Source organism: Triticum urartu, chromosome 6A (genome assembly GCF_056163025.1).
Source record: "Triticum urartu cultivar PI428250 chromosome 6A, HENAU_Tu73, whole genome shotgun sequence".
NCBI lineage: Eukaryota > Viridiplantae > Streptophyta > Magnoliopsida > Poales > Poaceae > Triticum > Triticum urartu.
In genome coordinates this window covers 292148291-292161889 of record NC_141878.1, presented here as the reverse complement: position 1 = coordinate 292161889, position 13599 = coordinate 292148291, and the positions used below count along the sequence as shown (strand labels likewise).

General features: G+C 48.2%; 1 long non-coding RNA gene across 2 annotated transcripts; it reads right to left on the bottom strand.

Moving 5' to 3' along the window:
- Positions 1-1805: 1805 nt before the first annotated feature.
- LOC147965043 (uncharacterized) lies at positions 1806-8231 on the bottom strand. 2 transcript variants are annotated; one of them, XR_015608109.1, is made up of 4 exons: positions 6301-8231; positions 6041-6146; positions 5585-5890; positions 1806-5500 (listed from the first exon to the last, which is right to left on the bottom strand). It is a non-coding gene; the product is annotated as an uncharacterized LOC147965043 (long non-coding RNA). The 2 variants fall into 2 exon arrangements; XR_015608108.1 differs by having other exon boundaries at positions 6041-8231.
- Positions 8232-13599: the final 5368 nt, after the last annotated feature.

Here is a 13599-nt window from a genome sequence, read left to right as displayed (position 1 = left end):
GTTGGGATATCACAATATATCTTATTTAATTAATGCATCTATATACTTGGTAAAGGGTGGAAGGCTCGGCCTTATGCCTAGTGTTTTGTTCCACTCTTGGCCCGCCCTAGTTTCCGTCATATCGGTGTTATGTTCCCGGATTTTGCGTTCCTTACGCGGTTGGGTTATAATGGGAACCCCTTGACAGTTCGCTTTGAATAAAACTCCTCCAGCAAGGCCCAACATTGGTTTTACCATTTGCCACCTAGCCTTTTTTCCCTTGGGTTAGGCCAGCCCAAGGGTCATCTTTATTTTAAACCCCCCTCGGGCCAGTGCTTGTCGAAGTGTTGGTCCGAACTAGAGTCCTTTGCAGCGCCACCTCGGGGAAACTTGAGGGCTGGTTTTAGTTGTACGGAGCGCTCATCCGGTGTTGCCCTGAGAACGAGATATGTGCAGCTCCTATCAAGATGTCGGCGCATCGGGCGGTCTTGCTGGACTTGTTTTACCATTGTCGAGGATGTCTTGAAGAACCGGGATACCGAGTCTGATCGGAATGTCTCGGGAGGAGGTCTATTCCTTCGTTGACCGTGAGAGCTTGTCATGGGCTAAGTTGGGACACCCCTGCAGGGTTTTGAACTTTCGAAAGCCGTGCCCACGGTTATGGGCAGATGGGAATTTGTTAACGTCCGGTTGTAGAAAACCTGAAGTTGACCTTAATTAAAATGAATCAACCGCGTGTGCTACCGTGATGGTCTCTTTCCGGCGGAGTCCGGGAAGTGAACACGGTGTTGGAGTTATGCTTGACGTAGGTTGTTCTAGGATCACTTCTTGATCACACTTTTATCGACCGTGCTTTTGCCTTCTCTTCTCGCTCTCTTTTGTGTATGCTAGCCACCATATATGGTAGTCGCTTGCTGCAGCTCCACCTCATACCTTTACCTTACCCATAAGCTTAAATTGTCTTGATCGCGAGGGTGTGAGATTGCTAAGTCCCCGTGACTCACAGATACTTCCAAAACTAGCTTGCAGGTGCCGATGAGTCCGTGCAGATGACGCAACCAAGCTCAAGAGGAGCTCGATGAAGATCTTGTCCTTTATGTTGTTCCGCTTCCAGTTGATCAGTAGTGGTGCCCAGTTGGGGTCGATCGGGGGACCTTTGTCGCATTTGGGGTTCTTCTTTTATTTTGGTTCCGTAGTCGGACCTTGATGTAATGCTTTATTCATGTATTGTGTGAAGTGGCGATTGTAAGCCAACTATGTATCTTTTCCCCTATTGTATTACATGGGCTGTTTGCGAAGATTACCTCACTTGCGACATTGCTTTCAATGCGGTTATGCCTCTAAGTCGTGCTTCGACACGTGGGAGATATAGCTGCATCGAGGGCGTTACACATGCGCTGGTGAGAAAAGCAAGGAGGGGAGAGCGAGTGGGCTGGCTAGCGCGCTGGCCCTGCTGGCGCGTGGGGGGGGGGGCTAGCTGGGCCGGCCTGGGAGGCTGAGGCCCAGGTAGGTTGTTGTTGTTGCTGCTGCTAATCTTTTCCCATTTTCCTTAGACGGAAAAACCAAAAGGAAAAGCACAGGGAGATTGGGAAGGTGTTTGAGAGATATAACAATATCCCGAGGATCCTGAAATTATACACTATTTAATAAAATTGGTTTGAAGATTTTTACAGGAAGTAAAATAATTAAAGTTTGAATTCATTTTAGAACCTAACCAAAACAATTCCAAAATAGGTAAAACTTGGCAGAGGGATTTAGGACATTATGCCAGATTTATTGGGGAAAATTGAACATTTATGGAGGCAGGAAGAATGTCACATTGCTCTTCACCATACCCATCTTGGTTGCGCCGGCTAACAAGGAGCTGTTCTTGCCATACATTGCCACCACCTCGCGGTCGGCCAACACGGTGTTGGTGGTCGAACATCCAGAAGAAGTCAAGATCCAGTCCGTCCAGCGCACGGTCTACTACCTGAGCGAGGTTCTTTCAGCCTCCAAGCAGAATTACCCGCATTACCAGAAGATGTGCTACGGCGTGTACCTTACCTCCAAGAAGCTGAAGCAGTACTTTCAAGAGCATGTTATCACCGTTGTCTGCACGGCCCCCATTGGTGAGATCATGGGCTGCCGGAATGCCTCTGGCCGGGTTGCCAAGTGGGCCATCAAGCTGGCCAGCCACACCATCCTCTATGAGCCCCGCACCATGATCAAGTCCCAGGCATTGGCTGACTTCCTCCTCGACTGGATGAAGACCCAGTACCTGCCACCGCCGCCCAATTTGACGCACTAGCGCATGCACTTTGATGGCTCCAAACTGCACCAGATCCACTTCGACGCCAACAAAAATGTTGCCGACTACGAGGCCCTTGTGCACGGCCTCAGGCTTGCCAAGGAACTCCGCATCCAATGAATCCTCTGCAGTGGCAACTCGAATCTGGTGGTGCAGCAGTGTTCCAGGGAGTTGGACGCCCGGGATGCCAACATGTCTAACTACCGCTTCCTAGTCTAGTAGATTTCCAGCAACTTCAACGACTGTGAGTTCCTCCATGTCCCGTGCACAAAGAACAAAGCTACCGACACGCTGTCCAAGATTGGGTCCTCTCGGCAAGCCATCCCATCCGGCATCTCCCTCGAGCACTTGCGCAAGCCTTCCATCAAGCTATCTCCGGATTTTGACTCCATCTTCATCCCAGATGACCCCGCACTACCCCTTCCTAACCCGAGCCCGGGGGCTGCTGATCCCAGCCCGGGGGCTGCTGTCTCCAACCCAGTCCCGGAGGTTGCTGATCCCGGCCCAAGGGCTGCTGTCTCCAACCCGGTCCTGGAGGCTGCTGAACCAGATCCGAGGGCTGTCGGCTTCGGCTCAGGGGCTTCCACCCAGGCGCCTATCTAAGTGGCCGTCTTCACCATGGTGGCGGCTTCGTCATGGGCCCAACCAATTCTAGCCTTTCTAGAAAGCGATGCTCTCCCCATGGACAAGACCGAAGCCCTGCAAGTGCAGTGCCAGGCGTCCGCCTACAACATCATGAACAACGAGCTCGTCAAGCGCAGTGCGACAAGCGTGTTCCAGCGCTGCGTCGGGCAAGACAAGGGCATAGAGATCCTCCTCGACATCCACCAGGGCAAGTGCGGGAACCACGCCGCCTCCAGGCCCCTGGTGGCCAAGACCTTCCGCCATGGCTTCTATTGACCAAGGGCCCTCAAAGACGTCGAGTCCGTGGTCCTCAGGTGTGAGGGTTGCCAGCGCTTAGGCAAGCAAAGTCACCAGCCGGCTTCAGCCCTCCAAATCATCTCTATCACCAGGTCCTTTGCCGTCTCGGGGCTCGATATGGTGGGGGCCTTGAAAACCGCTTGAGACGGCATGACGCACCTACTGGTGGCAGTCGACAAGTTCACCAAGTGGATCGAAGCGTGGACGATCAAGAAGCTGGACGGGCCAACAACCATCCGGTTCGTCAAGGACATCATGGTGCCCTACGGCCTCCCGCACAGCATCGTCATAGACAACTTCACCAACTTTGCTAAACACTCTTTGGGGAAATACTGCTCCGTCTCCAGCATCCGGCTTGACTTGGCCTTTGTCGCTCATCCTCAATCCAACGACCAGGTCAAGCGGGCAAACAGTCTGCTCGTATCTGGCATCAAGCCACGACTCGTTGAGCCCCTCGTCCGCTCACCCAGCAGCTGGCTTGATGAGTTGCTAGCCTTCCTCTGGAGTCTCCGGATGAGCCCAAATTGGCCGACCAGGTTCATCCCATTTTCCTCGTCTATGGAGCAGAAGCCATCATCCCGACAGACATCAAGTTCGACTCGCCGCGATTCACAATGTACACAAAAGCCCAAGCCAGAGAAGCCTGCGAAGACAGCGTCGATTTGCTAGAGGAGGTGCACCTATTGGCCCTCAGCCAATCAGCTATTTACTAGCAAAACCTGATGCACTACCACAACAAGAAGATCAAGCCCCTTGCATTCCGCGAGGGCGACCTCATACGCCGGCTTGTCTAGCAACAAGCCGGCCACCACAATGGGAGGGCCCCTTCATCATCAACAAAGCCTTGTATGACCGCAATGCTTACTACTTGATCGACGCACGCAAGCTGAAGAAATGCAAGAGAGACACCATCGGCGAAGAAACAAGTCGGCCTTGGAATGCAGAGTTCCTCCGCCCGTTTTACAGTTAGCTATATGCATGTATGTATCGCTACCTTTTGATGTTCAATGAAAGACAGTAAGACCCCCGAACGACACTCAGGGGCTACCCTTTCCTATCAATTATTATGCCTTGCACATCCTTCGAATTTTTTCGACATCCACCATCGGGTCGGCTCGTCCGGCTCGGGGGTTCGTGGGCTAGCTGGTTGACCGCGCCCCGCCATACCAATTAGTACATTTCAGCGTGTCCGAGTTTCTAAGGCCTCAACTTCACTCTAAGCCACAGTCCGGCATCGATTGTTGGCCAGCAAAAATCAGGGTCCAAAGCACCGGCATGCAAAAAAACGCTAAGCGGGATTTTCTGGATCGGTCAATCCGGCTCCACTGCACTAAGTTACCGCACAATCGGTCGCGCGCCAGCCGGCCCAGTGGGTGTTTCACTCGAGATCAACATTTGAAATGCCTAAGTACTGCACACTCTTTCCCAGGGCCGGACTGCATGTCACAGACCGGAACCCGGCTGTCTAACTCGCAGGGGGGAGGCCCAATGAAGGAACACACAAGGAAAAAGCTTAAGAACAAAGAGAAAAAGTGCAAACACTCGTGAAAATATTTACATTACAACCAAGACCCACGACTGGAGTTGAATACATTCAGCATACACCCCTAGTGGGTGGGTGGACTTGTCACTTACAAAATTCAATAAGAGTAAAAGAAGGACAACTTCAGACGACTCCTGTGTCGAGTTTCATGACCGCCAACTCCTCCATGGTGGCCTTTGGGTTTGTTGAGGTGCCGTTGTCGTCCAACCCGGCCTCGTCATCCATGTAGGGACCCAATTCCTCGGAGCTGCCACCGTGTCGTTGAGCGCCAGGCCGAAGTTGTCGGGCGGCACCTCCCCGCCGTCTTCTGTCTGCCACATCAGGAACTTGTCGTGAGAGGCGAAAGAGGCGAGGTAGCTGGCCCACGCGGCAATCTGGCACGCCTCCACCTCCAGCTGGGCTTCCACACCAGCCCGCTGGGCCGCTAGCTGGTCTATCTTCAGGCATGGATACCAAGCCGGCGTCGACACGAGCTGCGGAGACATACCACGTGTGGAGCTGTGCCGGTCCGGCCTCCAGCCACTGGGCAAGCCACGTGAAGCTGTTGGGCACAATGACACTTGGACAGAGGGTGCCACCATGCTCAACCCGACCTCGGACAGCTGGGCGTCTGCTTGTCCAAGCCACCAGTTGTGCCTCGGTAGCATGCATGATCTTCGAAAAGGTCTAGGGAGCGTTTGGGTCCAATTCGGCATCCGCGTCTGCCTGGGTCGACCGGTGTGCAAGCACGGCCTCGTCTGCCGTCTCCTGCGTCTTCGGGAAGTACTCTTTCAAGCAAAGGAGGGAAACAATCAGCCATAAGAATATTCGGTCGGCTCGCAACCTGGCGAAATAAACGAGGAAGCACTTACTTGCGAGAAGTTCGTCCAGATGCTGCGCCTCGCACAACATACCATGCCGCTCCAAGTCCCAAGCATGGCCACTGGCTTCGAGCTTCTCGATCTCAGCAATCTTGTCGACGGCCGGCTTCAGCTCATCATCCTTAGCGGCGGCCCGCTTCTCGTGATCATCCCTCATCCTGATGAGCTCCACCTGGTGGGTCTCCGCCGCCTTGGCGGCCTCCGCCTTCAGCCGCTCCACCTCTTCCTGGAGCTGGTCATGGTGCTAGCCGGCTTCGACCAGCTGGGTTCGCAGGTTAGGCACCTCGACTGTGGCAACTACGTAGCAAAACTTCAATTTAGATGCCGGAAGGAAGAAATAAAAACGCTTTAAGATTCGACCCAACTACTTCATAGTTGGCCCGAATCTCGGGGGCTACACCCAGTGGGTGAACTAGCGCGCCCCCACTAAGAGCATGCAAGACATACCTGCGGCAAGACAGAGCTCCCTCTCCTTGGCGGCGAGCTGTGCCTTCACGCCGAGGTGCTTCTCAAGAAGCCAGTTGTGGATGCTGACTCGGAGGCTGTCCAGGTGCTGCGGAAAAATAAGTAAAGGAAAACCCATAAAGAAAATTTGAGATTTGACCCAACTACTTCATAGTTGGCCCGAGTCTCAGGGGCTACACCTAGTGGGTGCGCTAGTGCGCCCCCAGTGACCAGCTAGAAAGACAAACACGGAGGAAACTTACGATCATGGAGCGCTCCAGCTCCCGCGTCTGCTACAGCTCGCTCTGGGCAAAAGCTTGAGGCCGCTCCGCGCGCCCAGGCAGATGCTGGTGGACGGCATCCATTGCCGCCTCTTCTTGGACGTGGGGCCCGACCATGGCCACGCCGGCTCCGCCTCAGGGCTCCTGCAACATAGCGGTGGATCCGCTTTGCGGCGTCGCATGCGGCAGCCTGATCGCCAAGGCGTGTCCGCTCCCCGCCGGCTCCTCTCCAGCCGGCCTCGACTCCCGAGCTCTTGCCGGCGGCGCTTAAGGCGCTCCGCCTGGGGCAGCGTCCCCCGTGCGCCCCTCCTACACCCGCTCGTCCGTGTCATTCCGGAGTGGGGTGTCTATAACCATCTCCTCCACCTCTGGGTTGTCGATGCCCGGCTCCGAGTCACGCGCCTCCTGCACCGGCGGCTGGACGACCATGTCCGCCGGCTCCATGCCCTCCGTCATCTCCGGCCAAGCCGGCTCCACGGCAGCTTGCCCCCTCGCCTCTGTGGCTCTAGCCCAAGCCCGGGCAGAGGTGGCCGCCAACTCCTCCTCGGCCCTGTTTCAGGCCCGGTAAGCCAGGCGCTCGTGAAAGTGCAACTAATCCTCAGGTGGTTTTGGTAATTCATAACAACATATAGCTCATTGAACTAATATCCATTCAAGTTAAATATTTGAGAAAGTTCAATGATTGGCATGGTATGGACTAGAGATGTGGACCCCTCAAAATACTAAGGACAAATATAGGCAAAAGCTCAAGACTCTTCATTTCTATTTTAGTGATCCAAGATTACATTGAGTCCACAGGAAAAGCCAATACTATTAAAAGGGGATAAGGTGTTGCTTAATGATCTACTTGCTCAAAATGCTTAGTGATATGCTCCAAAGCCCTCAACCACTTTCTCATTTCCAAATATGTCCAAAACCTAAAGGCAAACTCGGGCCCATAGATTTGATCTATCCAACGCCACCGAGTTCCTTTGACATAGCCACTGCTAGAAATCCTATTCAATTCGGTCTAACCGATAGGGATCTCGGTCTCACCGAGATGGGAATGCAATCTCTCTGTTTCCCTTCGTAACGTTTCAGTCTCACCAAAATGAGCGATCGGTCCCACCGAGTTCGCAATGCAAACTCTCTGCTTCCATTCGTAATGTTTTGGTCTTACCGAAATGAGCGATCGATCCCACCAAGTTTGCCTGACCAACTCTCTGGTTTGCTCATTGCTGAAATCGGTCTCACTGAGTTCATGCAATCGGTCACACAGAGATGAGGTTTTTCCGTAACCCTAGCGCATCGGTTCCACCAAGTTGATCATGCCGGTCCCACCAAGAATACTAACGTTCACATTTTGAACTGAATCTGTCTCACCGAGTTCTCCTATTCGTTCTGACCGAGTTGGGTCAAATGTGAGTAATGGTTAAATTTTGTGTGGAGGCTATATACACCCCTCCACCCCTTCTCTATTCAAGAGAGAGCCATCAGAATGTGCCTACACTTCCACTACTCATTCTCTAAGTCAGAACCACCTACTCACGTGTTGAGACCAAGACATTTCAATCCAACAACACGAATTTTGATCTCTGGCCTTCCCCAAGTTGCTTTCCACTCAAATCATATTTCCACCATATCCAAATCTGTGAGAGAGAGTTGAGTGTTGGGGAGACTATCATTTGAAGTACAGGAGAAAGGAGTTCATCATCATCACACCTTCTATTACCTTTTGGAGAGTGGTGTCTCCTAGATTTGGTTAGGTGTCACTTGGGAGCCTCCGACAAGCTGGTGGAGTTGAACCAAGGAGTTTATAAGGGCAAGGAGATCACCTACTTCATGAAGATCTACCCAAGTGAGGCAAGTCCTTCGTGGGTGGAGCCCTTCATGGACTCGCGCAACCGTTATCCTTCGTGGGTTGAAGTCTCCATCAACGTAGCACCACATATCAGAACCATGCCAAAAATCTCCGTGTCTACATTGCGTTTTCCTTCTCCAAACCCTACCCTTTACCTTCATATACAATGTTTTACATTCCACTACTACACTCTTAGAATTTCATGTGTAGGTTGATTGCTTGACTTGTGCTAAGTTGCTTAAATCTGCCAAGACTTAAAATTGGGAAAAGGCTAGATTTTAATTTGGTCAAGTAGCCTAATCACCCCCCTCTAGACCTACTTTCAATCCTACAAGTGGTATCAGAGCTTTGGTCTCCGTTTGCCTTTATTTCCATAGCTTTGGTGATCATAGCCTTGGTTTCACAACCTAGGAGAGTATGGCGTCTAGTGAGGGAAATTACCGCTGTAGAGGTCCTTACTTTGATGGTACAAATTTGGCTAGTTGGAAGCATAAGATGAAAATGCATATTCTTGGACATAACCCCTCCTTTTAGGCTATTGTGTGTATTGGTTTGCAAGGTGAATTCTTCAAAGATGGAATAAAACAGAATCGTGAAGCGACCATAGAAGAATTGAAGATGCTGCAATAAAATGCTCAAGCCTGCGATATCCTCTTCAAAGGTTTGTGCCCCAAAGAATTCAACAAAATCAGCCGCCTTGAGAATGCAAAGGAAATTTGGGATACTTTGGTTAATATGCATGAAGTTACCAAGTTCATCAAGGAATCCAAATTGGATGTGCTTCAAAGTCAACTTGACATGTTCAAAATGAAGGATGGTGAATGAGTCGCTGAAATGTATTCTAGGCTTGCTCTCATCACAAATGAGATTGCTGGCTTAGGAAATGAAGAGATGACCGACAGATTCTTCATCAAGAAGATCCTAAGAGCCTTGGATGGGAAATATGATACCGTGTGCACCTTGATCCAAATGATTCCCAATTACAAAGATCTCAAGCCAACAAAATTCATTGGTAGAATTGTTGCTCATGAGATGTCACTTAAGGATAAGGAAGAACTTCACAACAAGTCTAGTGGTGCTTACAAACCTTCATGTGCTGCCCCTACAAGATCAAGTGAGAGACAAGTCTTCAATGAAGAATTGAACCTAATGGTGAAGAACTTCAACAAGTTCTACAAGAGTAGAAGCAAAGAGAGAAGTTCCAATCAAGGTCCTACAATGACAAAAGATCTTCTAGTCGTGATCACAATTGCTACAGTTGTGGAAGACCCGGACACTACTATACTGAGTGCACGACTCCCTACAAAAGATGAGAAGACTCACCTAAAAGGAGAAGTAAAACAGAGGAATCACCACCAAGAGAGAGAAGGAGTATAGATGATTGTAATGAATGAAGACCCTCTCGCAGAAGCAAGGATTTGGAAAGGAAGGACAAGTCATCAAACTCATATCGGTGAATGAATATCCAGCCCCGACTCCGACAACTACTCCGAGATAAGCTATCACTCCCACTCTGAATATACTCATGATGAAGGTGTTGCCAGTCTTGCAATTTTGTCATCCAACTCCTACGACATATTCGACTCACCAAATGAAGGAATTTGAAGATGCTTCATGGCTAAATGCGCTAAGGTATCACACCCCAAGTATGTTGATTTCAATAGTGATGAAGATGATTTGCTAGGTGATGGTGATTGACTTGTTGACAACTCTAGTGATGAAAACTATGATGAAATTGCTATTAATCATTCTAATCAAGATGAAACGAATGACAATGATAAGAAGGAGATTGAGCATCTAAATAAAGAACTAAACACTCTGAAGTTGGCTCATGAAACTACCTTAAAGGATCATCGAGAGCTTTCAAAGACTCATGAGAAGCTACACTTTGAAAAGCTCAATCTAGAGCAAGAGCATGGGTTCTTAAAAGCAATCAATGATGATCTTCATAAGAAAAGTTCCTCTTACATTGCCAAGCGTTTACTCTTGTCTTCTTACATGCCGCAAGTAAAATCTAGAAATATGAACAAGAAAGATTCTTCTTCTAGTAGTAGCAATAATCATGTTAAATCCAATATTGTTGCTTCTAGTAGTTCTCTTGAATCCACTAATTATTCTCTTAGCCAAGTTACACTTGAGCAAGAAAATAGCTTATTGAAGGGAATTATAGAGAAACGTGTTTACATGAGCCTTGCCGAAAGTAAGGAATTTGAGGAAATAGTGCGCAAGGAAGGAAGGCACCGGAAGAATCAAGGTGTTGGTTTTCAACCCAAGATAAATGCCAATGGAGTTGACTGGGAAGAAGATCAACACTCGAAGATGAAATTTTTTTCTCAATAAGAAAAGTATGATCCCACTTCTTTCAAGGGAACACAAGATCAAGATGATCTTCCACCACAAGACGACAAGCTAAAAGGCAAGACAAGTTTCAACAAGAGATTGATTCATTTGAAGAAGCTCCAAAGGCCTTGGTCAAGTGGGTTCCCAAGACTACATCAAGTTCTACTTCATCAAGTTCGACTACAACTCCAAGGATCCACATCAAGTTGATATGGGTCCGAAAGAAGAAGAACTAGAGAGTTCTTGAGGGTGACTCCGCCAACATACTTCACTCATATTCATTTTGGCTAGGACAAGTGCAATCAACTTTCACACCTTGCACTAGTTCAAGGAGTCACAAACCCTCTTGTTGGTAAGACATGAGACAAGGTAACCTAATGCTTTCATGGACAACATCGTATGTGTATTTCACTCTATGTCTATGGATATTCGTGTATGTTCCTTGTGGGACTAAAACATGCAGGTATTGAGAGTGCGACTCACTCCAAAGGATTGCTCCAAATGATCTACATCAACATTGAGCATCTACATCTTCAACAACTACATGAAGTCATCATCGACAAAACCCAAGGGTAGTTCATTCCTCTAGGGGAGTTTTTCTCTAAGAACTAAGCTAAAGCAACTCTAAAGGTGTGGACACAACAATGCCTTATGTAAAAGTGGTAATCCCACAGGAGCTTAAATGATGAGTATGGACTACGATCAAATGTTCGCATTTGACTCCTCAGTCAACATACTCATACATAGATGGCCTAGTCATCGCCAATTGCTTGATAGATGCTAGAGTGTTTGTGCATGATTTGCCAGATATTTCATTTGCTATCTTATTGTGTGAGCATGTTGGTTGCACCCATTCAAGGACATCCATTTGTTGTTTTGATTGTTTGGCTTTTATTTTTCCCAAATGGATGGACAAGAATGCCTAAGAACTCCCTGTAGCTATCTATGTTTTTCCCGTCTCAAACTCTATTCATGCTACATCACAAAGTTTGATCAAGTTGAATTCGGACCCTCCAGGTGAGGAGCACTCGGAGCCACTGATCCGTTAAGGGCTTAAACTTGCAAAACCTCTTAATGGCTTTCAATTTGACCGATTCATTCCTTTCGGTCTCACTGAAATCATTGAGTTGAGCTAGGTTTTCACCTAGGTGCAACGAATTAGAACTGTTCGGTCTCACCGAGTTGCAGTAATGACTTGCGACTCTACATCTCGGTGCCACCGAGTCGTTCCACTCGGTCAAACCAACAGTGACTGGGTATATATATACCGCGAGTTGAATTTTTGGAAGTTCCTTCAAACTTCATCTTCACCTGCAACTAGCAACGCTATAAGAGGGGCTGAGCAAAAGCGGTAACATAGCCAAACAATGGTTTGCTAGGAAAGGTGGGTTAGAGGCTTGACATGGAAATATGGGAGTCATGATACAACAAGTGGTAGGTAGTGCGACATAGCGATAGAACGAACAACTAGCAAAGCAAAGATAGAAGTGATTTCAATGGTATGGTCATCTTGCCTGCAATGTTCTCAGAGTTGTCGAAAGCTTGATCCTCGATAGCGTACTCAACAGGTTCCTCGGTCACGTACTCGTCTCCCAGCTCTACCCAAAGCAAGAACACAAGCAAAGGACCAACAATCAATCATGGTGCAATGCACAAGCAATATGATGCAATACATGGCATGATATGCAAGATATGATATGCAATGCATATGCGTGCTCCGGAAGGGAAAGAATGATCAAGGCATCAACTTGGAAAACCAAGTGTGCCGCTAGAAAGATGAGATGATTTCGGTCGAAATCGATATAAAGATCACCGGAAACGGATGGACAGTTTGCAAATGGCAACAAAACAATAATGACACAATTCTGCAATTAACAGCACGATGCCATCGAGAATGCAACAAGAAACTAAGCTACTGCACTCCAACATAGAAACAAATCATATGGCAGTGATGTACAAGAGATGCTTGACAAAACATGAACACTGAGCTATGGCTAAATCACACAAGAACAGGTTCAAACAAGCATGGCAAAAGTACAAAAGATATCAGCTTCACAGACTTAGTTAAAATACTAACATGTCAAAAACAACATCAGGAAGCAATGTTTAGAGCAAGCAAAAAATATGCTACATTAACATATCATAGCAAACAAAGGCATGCAATGACTCTACCAAAAGCATAGAACAAAAGTTCCTTAGTGAACATGAGCCAAAAAGGCATAGATGATATGATGGCACCCATGTAAACATTGCAAGTTTTATTAACAGTTTCAGACTTGGTGGAAAAAAGAACATGGCACAAACAGATTATGATAGCAACTTGGCATGCTTGTTTCACTCATCATAGTGCACTAAATGACGTGGAATAGATACTATCATGTACTCCCTCCATTCCTAAATATTTGTCTTTCTAGAGATTTTAACAAGTGACTACATACAGTGCAAAATGAGTGAATCTACACTCTAAAATATGTCTATATACATCTGTATGTGGTAGCCAGTTGAAATCACTAAAAAGACAAATATTTTGGAACGGAGGGAGTAGTAGGCATAAAAATGAAGCTAACCATGTGCCAAACACCTACATAGCATGATTGAAATAAATCACACAAAAATGACAAAACAGCATCATGATGTAAAATTCCATGTTCATGAACTTAATCAAATGCAGAAACTAATTCCACCACTGGATTGGTGGGATTTTTCTACCCCAAAAACATATATAATATGTGGGGGTTACTGTAGAAAAATCCCCACAAATGCTCTAAGATGCAACCTGCCTAATATGGCATGAAACAGAAATGGCATCTTCCCTAAAGGGAAGTATCTCGAAATGGACTTTCCCTAATTGGTATCTGGGCCCTTGCTAGAAACGGAAAGCACTGGAAATAAAACAAAAAAAAGAAAAAAAGGAGAGGGGATGACAGGTGGGACCTGGTCCACTGGGAGGCTGACGGGTGGGTCCAACGAGGGCCCACATAGCGGTGACACAGACGCGGTGAAATAGGGGAAAAACAGAGGTGTGCGCCGGCGGTGGACCGAGGACGGTGGGGCCTCGCCGGAGTTGCTCCGGTGACCCTTTGGTGCGGTGGAGGGGCGCA